Here is a 14,175-nt window from a genome sequence, read left to right on the forward strand (position 1 = left end):
ACCTCCCACCATACACAAAAAATAACTAAAAATGAATCATAGACCCAAATATTAGAGCTAATCAAATTCTTAGAATAGAGTACAGGAGTAAGTCTTACAACCTTGGATGCACAACAGTTTTCTATATATGATACCAAGAGCATAAACAACAAAAGTAAAATTAGATAAAATGCAATGTTTCAATATTAAAAATCTTTGTGTTTCAAAGGACAACATAAAGAAAGTGAAAAGTCAGTACCCTAATTTATATTCCACAGTGGTTTTACTAATTTACATTCCCGCCAACATTGCATAAGTGTTCCCCTTTCTCCACATTCTCACCAGCATTTGTTACTCTCTGTGTTTTGGATTTTAGTGACAGGGGTGAGGTGATCTCTTATTTTGGTTTTAATTTGTATTTCCCTGATGGCTTGTGATGTTGAGCACTTTAAAATATATTTGTTGGCTATTTGTTTTTAAAATTAGTGCAGCCACTGTGGAAAACATTGTGGAGATCTCTTAAAAAACTAGAATAGACTTGCCATATGATCCAGCAGTCCCACTACTGAGTATATACACAAAAGACTTAAAGACAATATAGTAAAAAGGTACTTGTACCACCACGTTTATAGTAGCACAATAGCCAAAATTTGGAACTGATCATGGTGTTCATCATCAGATAAATGGATAAAGAATATGTAATGTATATATACAATGGAATATTATTCAGCTACAAAAAATGGAATTGTACCATTTGCAGCAAAATGGATGCAACTGGAAGACATCATGTTGAGTGAAGTAAGCCGGACCCAGAAAGACAAATATTGCATGTCCTCCCTTATATGTGGGAACTAAAATTTAAAAACAAGCAAAAAGAGAAAGGAGAAAGAAAGAAAAGAAAGAATGTCTGTATGTATCAGTAGCCTGCAAATATAGTTTTGTAAAACTTTGTTTTATACCTTTGTCAAACCAATAGTTAAGAATGTTATACTACTGTTGTTTTAATGATCTGTGATTACTTTAAAATTTACTGTATATGGGGGAAATGATCATTTTCCCATTCAGCTATTTATAGCTGCTATCTATATGCCCACTAGATTAGATTCATTTTGCTTCTTACTTGTTAAATTTCTTATTTGGTGAAATATTAAGCCTTTTTACTGTAATGTAATTTTAAAATACGTTATCCCAAAACTTAAAAGAGACAAACACAAAGAAAGAGGATGGTAGAGAAAAAAGGGAAGGAGGGAGGGAGGAAGGGAATTTCATTAACTTCTTAGAATTATATTTATAAATCACATTGAATCTGTTAAAAACTAATTAAAATTAAAAATTAGGGGCCGGCACTGTGGCGTATTGGGTGAAGCAGCTGCTTGCAGTGCAGACATCCCATATGGGCACTGGTTCAAGTCCCGACTGCTTCATTTCCAATCCAGCTTTCTGCTATGGCCTGGGAAAGCAGTAGAAGATGGCTCCAGTGCTTGGTCCCCTGCACCTGTGTGGGAGACCTGGAAGAAGCTCCTGGCTCCTGGCTTTGGATCTTCACAGCTCCGGTTATTGTGGCCATTTGGGGAGTGAACCAGCAGATGGAAGTTCTCTCTCTGTCTCTCTCTCTCTCTGCCTCTGCCTCTCTGTAACACTACCTTTCAAATAATAAATAATCTTTAAAACATTAAAAATTAAACATATAGGTGTTTTCTAGTTGCTTTTCATATTGATTTCTAGCATAAATGAATTACAGACATGAAACATTCAATATGATCTCAATCTTTTGAAAGTTGGTGAGATCTTTATACTTTATGATCCAACATATAGTTAAATTTTATAAATGTTATGTCATGCTTGAAAATAATGACTGCTACAACATTGTTTATTTTGATAGACAAATTGATCTAGTAAACATATACAATTTGTTCAATCTTCCAAAAAAAAGCCAATACCCACAGAATGGGCAAAAATATTTGCAACACATTTACCTAATAACTTGTCAAAATACAGAATATATAACAAATTATTATAACTCAACAATGTGAAGATAAAAATATAAAAATTGAGTAAATAATTTTGAATAGATATAAATAAAATTAGTTTATATTCTTAAAAATCTAATTTACAATGCTTCACACTCACTAAGCTAACTATAATAAAAGATAGATAATAACAAGTGTTGAGGATGTAGAAATTGGAAACCTGATATATTTATTGATGGGAAGTTAAATGGTGCAGCTTCATTAGAAAACAGTGGCGGAGCCTTACAAAGCTAGACACAGATTTACAATATGACCAAGCAATTCCACTCCTAAAATATACCCAAGAGAACAGAAAACATAGCTTCACAAAAGTATCTGTACAGAAGTGTGCATCACAGTTCTATTGATAGTAGGCAAACAACCCAAATGTCTATCAATTGATGAATGATTTTAAAAATGTTATATTCATATAACAGAATAATATTTGGCCATAAAAAGGAATGAAATACAAATCTACGCTATGATGTGGATGAACCTGGAAATCTCCATGCAAAGTGAAAACTACAAATTATATGATCAATTTATCTGAAAAATCCAGATTAGGCAAGTCTTTGGAGACAGAAAGTAGAGTAAGGGTTGTGTGTGGCTAGGGATTGGAAATAAAGAGGAGTAACTGTGAATGGGTATGGGGTTCCTTTTCAGGATGAAGGAAATGTTGTATAATTACATGATGGTAATGGTTGCACAAGTCTATGAATAACTAAAAACCATTTTAAAAATATGAGTGTTATGGAAAGTAAATTGTATCTCAACAAAGCTGATATTAAAATGAGAAAAAGTTTAACCTGGCAGGAGGATATGAGTGGATTGAATTGCATGAAGGAAGTGATATAATGTTAACAGACTATACATTGCTTATGCTCAGTGATGGGAATGGAGAAAAACTCAAGATATAAACCAAAAGTAGAGTTATAGGATGTAGCAACTTCCATGGTAAGAGGATTGAGGAAGGAAGGATTTGAGAGGCTTTGCTCCTGGGTTCAGAGAATGGCTGTGCTATGGAGAAGTGAATAAGAACCTGGCAAGGGTGCAGGGGGTCAACATGATGCTGGGGTTGAAGATCTAAGTGGAATATGAAGGGGATTAAGAAGGAGATGTCTAAAAGCCATTGAGTGTCCTTACAGAACATAACAGCTAACTTTCTTAGTGAACTTGCTATATGCCAGATACCATTTTATGTACTTGACATGTATTAACTCATTTAACCCTCACAACCACCCTATGAGTTAGGGACTATAAATATTTATATGAGTATTTTACAAATGAAGAAACCCAGGCTCTGGAAGTTTAAATAATTGCCCAAAGTTCAATATGAACTTAGACTCTGAACTTCTCTACCAGTGCTACCTTTCTAGATAACAATTGGATACTGGTCATTTTCTGAGCAGTATTCATCTCCATAGTTCACAACTGCTTTTCATTTGTGTCCAAAAGAAAAAGCAAATCATCCAGAAGTATTTTAGTCTTGATTTGTATAACTTGATTTTGAAATATACCTGAAAGTGGAAACAACCATCTTACTGGCAAATAAACTGTTACTGAAATTTGACACTTTGGGCCATTATGAAGAGCAGGTATCAGAAAGATTTATGTATCAGCCAAGGTTTAGAACTGCTGTCACTGCCATGCTCCATAAAAGACAGTCAGCTCTGATCATCTCTCTCTGAATTCTGTAATACAGGTGGAGTTACTGTTTTTGGAGAGCTTGAGATTTTATTTCTACTAAACATTATTAGCTTTGCAGTTACCTTTCTGGAACTATTCCTAAAGATTAATTTGCAAAAGTAATTGTACCTATAGTAAAGATTGCCTGCCATATTCAATCCCTTGATATTTAAAATGACTCACCTCTGTCTCCCACTAAGAGATAATGATATGGCTTTTATTCCTTTTTTTCAAAAGGAGTTTATACTGTCTGATATGTGTTCCTGTGAACGAGAGTTGTAGGGGAAAGCAGTTACACACAGCCTGTTGACCCTTGCGTGACTGCACAAATGTTGCACAAATGTGTGCTGTGGGCCTAAAGCATTTCCTTAGAATGGAGACAAGGTGCTGGCACAGCCTACATTGGGTGTGTCATCTTGCTTGAGATCATTTTTCTTTGTTCAATGTTTGATGTGTACATTTTCATTCTGCTTAAAATGTATGCATCCTACAGCACATGGCCAACCCACTGCTGTCTGTGTTGCTGCCAGAGGAAGAAACAGGGTCTGAAGCATAAATTGGTATTTGCAGACCATCTCCCTGTGTCGGCTGTGTGGCAAGACCGGCTGACTATGGGAAGTCTATTGATGCCCATCTTGCTCTGCTGCTTCTCTTTGTGGGAGAAATTGTTGGTCCATGCAGTGCCTGTGGGAGCAGTGTCTTTCTTGGTGACCCTGACACCTGCAAACCATGCAGTGGGGTGATATCTTAGGACTGCTGCTCCTGGTGGTGAGCATTCTTATGCTGTGCTTCACACAGTGGGACTCTTCCTCTGGGTGTGGTAGCAGCTGTCACTTGCTTGATAAAGCTGAGAAACCAAATGCTGGAACTCTTAGGCTTATGTCAAGCCTTCACAAGCTAAAAATAACCAAAATGATTCCAATGGTATTCATTTTTAAATAAAGATAAGAAAGAAAAAGTTGCCTTGAGAAAAATACAATCACTGTTTAGATGTGGGGCATATTTTTCCTAGTTTTTGAGTTTTTCTTTTAAAATATACTTTATTTTAAAAGGAACATAGTTTTTGAAAGATTTGCTTATTTATGTATTTGAAAGGCAGAACTACAGAGAGAGAGAATCTTCCATCTACTGATTCATTCCCCAAATGGCTGAAATAGTATAGCTATTGGCCAGGCCAAAGACAGAAGCTAGGAACTCTATTCAAGTCTTCCACCTGGGTACAGGAGCCCAAGTATTTGGGCCATCTTCTGCTAACCTCTTAAGTGCAATAGAAGGAAGCTGGATAGGAAGTGGAGCAGCCAGGACTTGAGCTGGTACTCCAATATGGAATCTTGGCGTCGCAAACTGCAGATCAGCCCACTGCACCACAATGGCCAGCCCTGCAAAGAACAGTTTTGGATTTATTTTAAAAAGTTGCAAAGACAGTATAGAGATTCCCTTATACCCTGTGTCCAGTTTCTCCTATTATTAACATCATATATTAGTATGGTTATTTGTTACAATTAATGAATCAATATGAATACATTATTGCTAACTATATAATGTAACACTAAGATTGCCTTAGTTTTTATCTTTTTCCCTTTTCCTGTTCCAGATTTCCATCGAGGACAATAAGCCCTTCATGTTGGTGACAGTTTCTAATACTCCTCTTGTGTTTGGTGACTTTGCCAGATCTGAGGAATCAGGAATTTTATATAATGTCTTTGATGGGGGTTTGTCTGATGTTTTCCTGATGATTAGACTAGGGTAATGGAGGTAAGGAGGAACATAGAGCTGAAGTGCCATTCTGATCACACTGCGTCCTGGGTACCTACTGTGTATATGACTTGTTGCTACTGAAAATTTCAAATGCCTGGATGCTGCAATGTTTCTCAGGTTTCTCCACTGAAAAACTCCTCCCAGCCCAGTCCTCCCCTTCATGTTCACTGTGGAAGGAAGTCCCCCTGCTCAGCCCACACTTACCGGGGAGAGGGGGTTATGCTCTGCTTCCTTGAGGGCAGAGGAGCTACATAAATATTTTGGGATTCTTCTGTGTGAGATATTTGTCTTCTTCCCATCATTGTATTTGTTTATTCAATTATTTATTTATAAGGGTTTGGAATTATAGATTTGTATTTTTATGCTTTGTGCTATGATCTACTACTAATTTATGTATATTCTTGCTTAAATTGTTCCAGTTTTGGCCATTTGGAGCTCTTTCTGTTGTCACCTGTATTCGTACTCTTTATACACCTTTATAATTATGTTTTTGTTGTTTAATATTTTCTTACTTTCTGGTACTGAATGATGGTAAGTCTATTTTTCATGGACCCAGTCCTAGAATCAGTCATTTCTTCAAGGATCTGAGGTCCTTTTATTAGAGAAAGGGTGTTAGGAAGCAAAGTCTGGGTGCTAGGTGTGCTTATTAATATTGGGATACCAATGCATATACTCCCTTTCAGCAGAACAGAGCAAGGAAGTATATATGTACACTCATATACAAGTGCATATAGATATATATGAATACATATGTATATATGTTTAAATGTAATCATCTGTACCTATTTTAAGCTAAACATGAATACATACTGATGTCTTCAAATCTAAGTAATTACTATGTTCATTATTTTAGCTTTCTCCCCTTGCTTGTCTACAACTTCTCACTCCAACAGTGAGAAACCTGGCTCCCACCATCTGCCACCCATTTGCATAATGATTCAATTCCAGCACACTATGTATAGGAGAATCAGAATGGTTAGCCCATGTTCCCATGGGAAACAATTTTATTAACTAGAGTGCAGTAGTTACATGCATTCTATTTTGCCTTTGGTCCTACTATTTGAACTCATTTCCAGACTTATCTGGTACCATTTCTCCCATTTCAATAAGCTTGTACTATGTATTTATAATATAATTGGATTCTATTACAGTCATATAGCCAAATGGCAGAGTTCTAACTCCAGCAGGAACTTCTTTACAATAAGAAAAATTATGGTCTAGAAGTGGCATGAATGATCTAAAAATAGGCTGACCTCTCTTCCCATCCTCTTGGCATGGGGTGAATGAGAAAATGAACTAGAACTGTCTCCTGCAATCTGTCTCCCTCAAGAACCAGGGCAAAGAACTGAGAGCTTTATAAGAATAGCAAAAGGTGTAGGGACACATGTTTGCCATGTTTCAGTGGGAAATTTTGGGAAGGAGGGACACAGTGAATCTTGGGAAGCACGAGGCAGTACGGAGACATGGATGTAGAACACAAGTGATAAGTGTTGCTGCTGTTTGGAGCCATACCAAGCCTCGAGGTTTTAACAAAATTCCTGGATAAAATGCCTTGTACCAGTGCAATTTGAGGCTCAAGGTGAAGCTCATGGTCAGCCTCCTGCTGTGGCAGAGCCCATTTCAGGTCAAATGAAGGCCATTACTGGGACAGCTATAAAGCAAGCTCTACTATAATAATAAGCATGACAAACAAAATTGAAGGCAGATGCTTATATTGGGAAGAGAATTAAATAGTACCCTCAAGCACTTCCAAAATACCCATTTATCCTCAAATCATGGGTTCGATAATTACAAGTCACTCAGACTTTCTTTAAAGCAATTCTGTATAAACTGTATAAAACATACTTATTTGCCCTGTTTTCTGGTAGTGGGTACTTGAAAATAGTGCACTTGTGTTTCTTTAAATATGCTTAATAATTGAAAATTCACTCTGACTACTTTCTCTTTAAAAGAGTGTGTACCCGCACCCCTCCTCATCATGGTCATTTTTCTTAACCTTGGGCCAAAACAGAGGCAGCTTCCATCTTGTGGTTCTCCGCTCAGATCCCAGTGTTTTCTGTGTTTCCACTCCCCTGTCCTAATGGCTCCAGCTGGAGGAAGACTCTGGGGCTTGTAGAATGGAAGAGATGCTAACTTCACTTCCACAGGGAGAGGCAGCAATAGGGAGAATCACTGTCCTAATGAGGGATGGGTCATTCTTTCCCCATATCTGAGGCTGGCATTTTACATTTTAAATAAATTTTTTATTTATTATTATTTATTTTCATTTTACTTGAAAGAGAGGCAGACAAAGAGAACACAGACGAATAGAGAAAGATCTTCCATAAGCTGATTTACTCCTAAATAACTGTAATATCTGAAGCTGGACCAGGCCAAAGCCAGGAACCAGAAACTCCATCCAGGTCTCCTACATGGGAAACAAGGCCCAAGTACTTGAGCCATCACCTGCTGCTTCCCAGGATGTGTACCATCAAGAAATTGGATTGAAAGTGAAGCAGGCACTTAAACCAGGCACTCAGAAATGGAACACAGCATTCTAAGTGGCGTCATCTATGCCAAATACCACCTTTTTTTTTTATGCACCTCTTCATTTTAAAAATGAAGTTATTTAATTTTTAAATTTTAAACTGTCATATTTTAATTCTCAAAATTGTCATAGGTCCCCAGGATCATCAGACTCTGATGAGAGAGAGAGAGAGAGAGAGAGACTTGATCTGCTAGTTCACTCCCAAATGCCTGCAATAGCTGACCTTGGGCCAGACAGAAGCCAGGAGCCAAGAATTCCACCCTGGTCTCCCACATGAGTAGCAGTAGTAGTTGTACTTCAGAAGGAAGCAGATTTTAAAAGACAGTTTTGAGAATTAAAAATAACAGTTATTAAGCTAATTCCCAGTGCCTTGAGCATCATCCTTTGGGCTCACTAAATGCTGCCCTGTTGTCAATAAGGGTACCATATAATGCAAAATTGTATCAGAGATTTATCTTCTGTGAAGCCATTTATCTACAAATAAGAAAATAGCATGAAAATATTTAAAATATGTACAAATAAAACATAGGCAAAATAATTATGAGTAGGTACATTGTATAAATAAATATAAATATATTTAAACAATGAATAATAATTATAAACATTTTTAACCCAAAATATGTTTTTTGGGGTGGTATCCCACTCATCTTGATTCAGGGTACTTCTAGAGCTGCTTCCTTCTGAAATACTTGGGCCCCTGCTACTCATGTGGGAGACCAGGGTGGAATTCTTGGCTCCTGGCTTCTGCCTGGCCCAAGGTAAGCTATTGCAGGTATTTGGGGAGTGAACCAGCAGATCAAATCTCTCTCTTTCTCATCAGAGTCTGATGACCCTGGGGACCTGAGATAGTTTTGAAAATTCAGTTCTAATCAGCTGACCATCCTGTGGTATTGATATTGATTTGATTGCTTATTGTATCCAGAGAATGATTAGTTCCAAAGAATTTTATAAAATAGTCTTTGAAAGTTTGTGAATCATTTGGTTAATGTAAAATAGGTTCTTTTACTAAAAGCAAGAACTTTAGGATCTCTAAGATGCTAATACCTATTGGAAAAAAGAGAAGATGATATAGTATTAGGTGTTTCAGAGATTACGACAAACGTGTTTTTTAAAAAAGCCTGGTTTTTCTCAATACACCTTTAAAGGTTTTTAAATTGTTTCATATCTGGTCAAGTTGATATTTTTAAGAACTTCATTTTTAATTTGTAATAAAAGTTTTCAACTTGATTTTTTCAAAAAAGTCAACAAACTGCAAGCACCTGCTAATAAAGGTCTTAAATAATAATAAAAAAAGAGATTACCAAATATTCTTCACAGAATACTATTAAAATCATTTTCTTTTTTGTCATTTTCAATAAATTAAACTTTAATTCCAGATTTTGATTGTAATTTATCCAGCATTTTATGTTTTTTTATTTTTTATGTTTTTAGGAAATAGATATATTAACTTGATTGGACATTGCATAATATACACAAATATTGAAACATCACATGACACTCCATAAATAAACTTCTTACATATATCTGTTAAAATAAAATAAAGAGCTGGAAATGCGGCACAGCAGGATAAGCCCCCTGCTTACAAAACCCAGCATCCCATATCTGAATACCAGTCCAATACTCAGCTACTTCGATGAATGGTCTTTCTCTCATTGTCTCTCCCTCCCTCTCTATCACTTTGCATTTCAAAGAAATAAATCTTTTTAAATTAAAATACCTTTCACCTTACACAAAATTTCACTCAACATGGATTAAAGACTTAAATCTACAACCGACACCATCAAATTATTAGAGAGCATTGGAAAAACCCTGCAAGATATAGGTACCGGCAATGACTTCTTGGAAAACACCCCAGAAGCACAGGAAGCCAAAGCCAAAATCAACATTTGGGATTGCATCAAATTGAGAAGTTTCTGTACTGCAAAAGAAACAGTCAGGAAAGTGAAGAGACAACCAACAGAATGGGAAAATATATTTGCAAACTATGCAACTGATAAAAGGTTGATAACCAGAATCTACAAAGAAATCAAGAAACTCCACAACATCTAGACAAACAACCCACTTAAGAGATGGGCCAAGGACCTCAATAGACATTTTTCAAAAGAGGAAATCCAAATGGCCAACAGACACATTAAAAAATGTTCAATATCACTAGCAATCAGGGAAATGCAAATCAAAACCACAATGAGTTTTCACCTCACCCCAGCTAGAATGGCTCATATTCAGAAATCTACAAACAACAGATGCTGGAGAGAATGTGGAGAAAAAGGGACACTAACCCACTGTTGGTGGGAATGCAAACTGGTTAAGCCACTATGGAAGTCAGTCTGGAGATTCCTCAGAAACCTGAATATAACCCTACCATTCAACCCAGCCATTCCACTCCTTGGAATTTACCCAAAGGAAATTAAATTGGCAAACAAACAAGCTGTCTGCACATTAATGTTTATTGCAGCTCAATTCACAATAGCTAAGACCTGGAACCAACCCAAATGCCCATCAACAGTAGACTGGATAAAGAAATTATGGGACATGTACTCTATAGAATACTATACCGCAGTCAAAAACAATGAAACCCGGTCATTTGCAACAAGATGGAGGAATTTGTCCCAAAGGGACAAATATCATATGTTCTCCCTGATCAACGACAACTAACTGAGCACCAAAGGGGAAACTTGTTGAAATGAAATGGACGCTATGAGAAACAGTGACTTGATCAGCTCTTGTCCTGAGTGTTGATGTACAATGTAATACTTTATCCATTTTAGTATTTTTTTTGTTCTAGTACCATTGGTTGAACTATGTAATTAACACACAATTATTCTTAGGTGTTTAAATTTAACTGAAAAGTGATTCCTGTTAGGAATTTGGAAAACATTATGCTGAGTGAAATAAGCCAAACCCAAAGGGACAAATACCACTTGTTCTCCTTGATAGGTGACAACTAACTGAGCACCAAAAAGGAAACCTGTTAAAGTGAAATGAACACTATGAGAAACGGTGACTTGATCAGCCCTCACCCTGACTGTTGATGAGCAACTTGATATGTTATCCCTCTTAGTATTTTTTTTTTGTTTGTTCTACTTAATACTTTTGGTTGAATACTGTAATCAATACACAATTCTTCTTAAGTGCTGAAACTTAACTGAAAAGTGATCACTGTTAAATGTAAGAGTGGGAAAAAGAGAGGGAAGAGATGTGCAATTCGGGACATGCTCAAGCTGACTTACCTCAAACGGTAGGGTTAGAAACATACCAGGGGATTCCAATTCAATCCCATCAAGGTGGCATGTACCAATGCCATCTCACTAGTCCCAGTGATCAATTTCTGTTCACAATTGATCATAACGATAGGACTAAGAACCAAAGGGATCACATAAACAAGAATAGTGTCTGCAAATACTAGCTGATAGAATCAAAAAGGGAGAGAACGATCCAACATGGGAAGTGAGATACACAGCAGACCCATAGAATGGCAGATGTCTTAAACAGCACTCTGGCCTCAGAATCAGCCCTTAAGGCATGCGGATCCGGCTGAAATGCCCATGAGAGTATTTCAGGCATGGAAAGCCAAGAAACTCTGGGGGAAAAAAAAACCTAAATGAAAGATCTCCGTGAGTGAGATCCCAGTGGAAAGAACGGGTCATCAAAGAAGGAGGTACCTTTCTCTGAAGGGAGGAGAGACTTCCACTTTGACCATGACCTTGTCTAAATATGATCAGAGTCAGTGAACTCAGGGGGCTTCCATAGCCTTGGCAGCTCATGACAAGTACCTAGGGTGATTACTGAGGCCATAAACAAGAGTGTCAATTTGTTAAGTCAACAACAGGAGTCACTGTGCACTTACTCCTCATGTAGGATCTTTGTCCTTAGTGTGCTGTACATTGAGATTTAATGCTATAACTAGTACTCAAACAGTATTTTTCACTTTATGTTTCTGTGTGGGAGCAAACTGTTGAAATCTTTACTTAATGTATGCTAAACTGATCTTCTGTATAAAAAGAGAATTGAAAATGAATCTTGATGTGAATGGAAGGGGAGAGGGAGTGGGAAAGGGGAGGGTTGCGGGTGGGAGGGACATTATGGGGGGGAGCCATTGTAATCCATAAGCTGTACTTTGGAAATTTATATTCATTAAATAAAAGTTAAAGAAAAAGAAAATATTTTTTAAAAATCAAAAATATTATGTGCATCCATGTCTCTCTTCTCTTCTGTGCCATTTACCAAAGTATATTTATTTATTTATTTATTTATTTATTTTTTATTTATTTTAGCTTTTATTTAATGAATACAAATCTCATAGGCACAGCATTAGGAATATAGCGATTCTTTCCTCCATACCCAACCTGCCACCTCCATTCCCATGCCACCTCCTATTCCCTCTCCTGTCCCATTCTTCATTAAGATTCATTTTTAATTATCTTTATATACAGAAGATCAACTCTATAATATGTAAAGATTTCAACAGTTTGCACCTACACAGACACACAAAGTATAAAGTACTGTTTGAAGACAAGTTTTATAGTTAATTCTCATAATATAACTCATTAACGACAGATGTCCTATATGGAGAGTAAGTGCACAGTGACTCCTATTGTTGATTTAACATTGACACTCTCTTTTCATGAGCTGCCAAGGCTGTGAAAGCCTTTTGAGTCCACAGACTCCATCAGTATTTAGACAGGGCCATAGCAAACTAGAAGTTCTCTCCTCCCTTCAGAGAAATGTACATCCTTCTTTGATAGTCCCTTCTTTCCACTGGGATCTCACTCACAGAGATTCTTCATGTAGAACATTTTTTGCCATGGTGTCTTGGCTTTCCATGCCTGAAATATTCTCATGGGATTTTCAGCCAAACTGGAATGCCTTAAAGGCTGATTCTGAGGTCAGAGTGCTGTTGAGGGCATTTGTCTTTCTTTGACTCTGCTTTGTGGCCTGCTTCCCATGTTGGATCATTCTCACCTTTTTAATTCTATCTATTGTTATCACCAGACTTGATCTTATTTATGTGATCCCTTTGAGAATTAATCCTATCTATATGATCAGTTACACACTTAATATGATCACTTTAACATGTGAAATGGCATTAGTGCCACCTAGCTTAATGGGATTTGGAGTCCCATGGCAAGTTTTTTTTTTTTTTATTAAAAACTTTTTTTTTTTAATTAAAAAAAATTTTTTTTTGACGGGCAGAGTGGACAGTGAAAGAGACAGAGAGAAAGGTCTTCCTTTTGCCGTAGGTTCACCCTCCAATGGCCGCTGCGGCAGGCGCACTGCGGCCGGCACACTGCGCTCATCCAATGGCAGGAGCCAGGTACTTTTCCTGGTCTCCTATGGGGTGCAGGGCCCAAGCACTTGGGCCATCCTCCACTGCACTCCCGGGCCACAGCAGAGAGCTTGCCTGGAAGAGGGGCAACCGGGACAGAATCCGGCACCCCAACCGGGACTAGAACCCAGTGTGCTGGCGCCGCAAGGCGGAGGATTAGCCTAGTGAGCTGCAGCGCTGGCCAGGGCAAGTTTTTAGTTTTACCCTTAGGGATAAGACCTTGGGAATGTGTGCCAAATTGTACATCTCCTCCCTCTCTTAATCCCAATCTTATTTTTTACTGGGGTCTATTTTTTTTTGCCTTTTCATTATTTATTTGACAGGTAGAGTTTTAGACACTGAGAGAGAGAGAGAGAGAGAGAGAGAGAGAGACAGAGAGAAAGGTCTTCCTTCCATTGGTTCACTCCCCAAATAGCCGCTACGGCCAGCACTGCACCAATCCAAAGCCAGGAGACAGGTACTTCTTCCTCATCTCCCATGTGGGTGAAGAGGCCCAAGCATTTGGGCCATCCTCCACTGCCTTCCTAGGCCACAGAAGAGAGCTGGACTGGAAGGAGAGCAACCAGGATTAGAACCCGGTGCCCATATGGGATGCCAGTGCCATAGGCGGAGGATTAACCAAGTGAGCCATGGTGCTGGCCCCAACTGGGGTCTATTTTTAATTGAATATAAACACCTATGAATAATTCAGTGTTAAGTAAAGAGTTTAACAAATGGTATTAAGTAGAAAAAGAAAATAGTAAAAAAATAAAATAATAAACTGTTCCTCGATAGTCAACACAGGGGATGTTCATGTCTTTGCTTCTCATAGGGTTAATTTTACTTCTACAGGTTTCCTTTTAGGTGCTCTGTTAGTTCTCACATATCAGGGGGAACATATGATATTTCTC

Source organism: Oryctolagus cuniculus, chromosome 5, assembly GCF_051225735.1.
Source record: "Oryctolagus cuniculus isolate XC-2025 breed Fujian yellow rabbit chromosome 5, ASM5122573v1, whole genome shotgun sequence".
NCBI lineage: Eukaryota > Metazoa > Chordata > Mammalia > Lagomorpha > Leporidae > Oryctolagus > Oryctolagus cuniculus.